This window comes from Euprymna scolopes, chromosome 32 (assembly GCF_053919585.1).
Source record: "Euprymna scolopes isolate OS-2025 chromosome 32, ASM5391958v1, whole genome shotgun sequence".
Lineage (NCBI taxonomy): Eukaryota > Metazoa > Mollusca > Cephalopoda > Sepiida > Sepiolidae > Euprymna > Euprymna scolopes.
In genome coordinates, this window is record NC_136513.1 from 23645001 (window position 1) to 23648092 (window position 3092).

Here is a 3092-nt window from a genome sequence, read left to right on the forward strand (position 1 = left end):
CATGAAATATCTGACGGATCCTCAGGAGAATGAAACACACATAATTTTGTGCAGCTTAATTGTCATATATAGTTCCATAACTTATTATATATATATATATATATATATATATATATATATATATATATATATATATATATATATATATATATATTAATATTCTGATGTGTTAAGGGCATAATAGATTCACTAATTGATATAATAATTAAACTATTGATTTTGCTCTCCGAAACAGATACTGTCAAGAATTGTATGAATCAAATGATTTAAAGGAATAAATTATAAGATGGTCAACATCATGAATTTTGGAATATAAATTTTTATCATTTATTCTATATATTTCTCTGTAGTCATATTGAGCTTATTATATAAGGATTGATATATAATAAGAAAATGTATGTCTAGAGAAATACATATACATATATATATATATATATATATATATATATATATATATATATATATATATATATATATATGTAAGTAGGGAGACCCGACGTTGCCAGCGATTTTATGATGACGCACTCCCAAGTTTTATTGTCATCGTAGTTGGTGAAAGCGCCCACTTCTCAATCAAATCGATTGAATGCCTGCTCTAGTCGGGGACCCATCACGGTGCACCGAGAAAGCTTGAAATGCCTCCATTCTGTTAATCTCTTCACAATACGTTGAAACTTCAAAATGAAAAATTTAAGTAAGATGCTCAATTATGATTTAAAGAGAAACGTTCAATTCGAATGCGACCCAGTCACATTAAAGAAACTGCTGTTGATTTTCTATGCCAGGCCCTTCGACTTGTGTTGTAAAAAAAACTTCTCAAATACACTTTTGATATAAGGCTGTGTAAGGTGTAAACTTTTGTCAGAATTGTCAGTTCTTTCTTTCTTCGACTTATTTCGATCATCGGTTATCGATACTTATTGGAGACATTCCGATACAGAACCTATCTAAGAACACTGGAAGACACATAACGTACATTCGTGTGAAATTTCATAAGAATCAGGCCAGCCGTTTTGGAGTCCATAAGAAAAGGAACTCATAGACATATAAGTACACAAACAAAGTTTCTTTTAGTGTAATGTGTTCCAAAAGCCAAGGGAACATTTTGACATTGATTATCTTGAGAACTGTTAAGGATAAAGATCTGAAAAGAAATTAAAAAAAAAGCGAATAAACTCAATGAATTTAGCATTAAAATGACACCACTTTAATCTTACGACCATTCATAGTTAAGCAGATATTAGAATTTGAAATGTGCATAAGATTTTAGAAACCCCTTGTATATATATATATATATATATATATATATATATATATATATATATATATATATATATATATATATATATATATAATAGTATTGGGACGACTAATCGGAATCAGGAATAAGAAAAATCTTAACATTTGCGGTTATATGTATCAGTATCGGAATCGAAACATTTGTGTGTATTTTCTGATAGCAAAACGATTTTTTAATTTCCTTTTTTTTAATTTGGTTTAAAGGAAAATCTTCCATTGCTATTAATAATGACAGAATAATAAATATTTATTGATTTTAAACGACCAGTAAAACTAAAATCGATAGATCACCCCCGCACAGGTGTGTTTTTATTTTTTTAGATAATATCTACACATTAAACATGTGTGTGATGTTACGGTAATTGGGAAGAATTGAAAACTCTATAGTTAAACATTTAGAGATTTTAAAAGAATCAGAATTGAAATCGGTAATTGTGCCAGAATCATAAATTCAGTACGGAATTGGTGACTGTATCGGAATAGGGAAATCATTGGAAACGTCCTATCACTAATATATATATATATATATAAATAAATAAATATATATATATATATATATATATATTTATATATATATATATATATATATATATATATATATATATATATATACTGAATATTCCGCGTTTCATCCACTCTAGAATTCTTCAGGTTATATGTTTATAACTTACTAACTAGCTCTACCTACGTATTGAGCACTGTTGAAGTAAATACTTACAGTTAACGCATACATTTATACTTTCGTATATTAATTTTATGTGAGTAAATTAAGTATATATATATATATATGTGTATAATTTTATTATATAAATATATATATAATTTTATTATATATATATATATATATATATATATATATATACATATATATATATATAATTGTAAATGTCAAAGGAATAAATTATAAGATGGTCAACATCATAACTTTGGAATATAGGCTTCTTTTATTCATTTATTATATATTTATGATCCTGGTGGTGGTTGAAGAATGAATCAATTTTTTTTTGTAACAATTTTTCATTATAATAATTCAATATTTCAAACGCCATGCGTTGTTCATCGGAAGTAAAGGTTTGTTTGTAAAAATAAAACCAACGGAAAATAACTTTTCCTCAGCCTCCCTTTTTCTATCTATCTATCTTTCTCTCTCATTATATTTCTAGTATTCTAAGCAATGTGTTTTTTTGGTAGAAATAGAGGGAGAGAGACACGTGGATGAGGTTTACAGCACTGATCTAACGTAACTATATAATGTACCAATGGGAAAGGCCGTGAAAACCAAGTGCCCTTTTTGTGGAAGCCTGACAAACGGTACGAATTTGCTTATGTAGTATAGTATACAGGTAAAGGTATACAGGTATAATATGGTGTAGTACATGTATACAGGTATAGTATGGTATAGTACATGTATACAGGTATAGTATGGTGTAGTACATGTATACAGGTATAGTATGGTATAGTACATGTATACAGGTATAGTATGGTATAGTACATGTATACAGGTATAGTATAGTATAGTACATGTATACAGGTATAGTATGGTATAGTACATATATACAGGTATAGTATGGTATAGTACATGTATACAGGTATAGTATGGTGTAGTACATGTATACAGGTATAGTATGGTGTAGTACATGTATACAGGTATAGTATGGTTTAGTACATATATACAGGTATAGTATAGTATAGTACATGTATACAGGTATAGTATGGTATAGTACATATATACAGGTATAGTCTGGTGTAGTACATGTATACAGGTATAGTATGGTATAGTACATGTATACAGG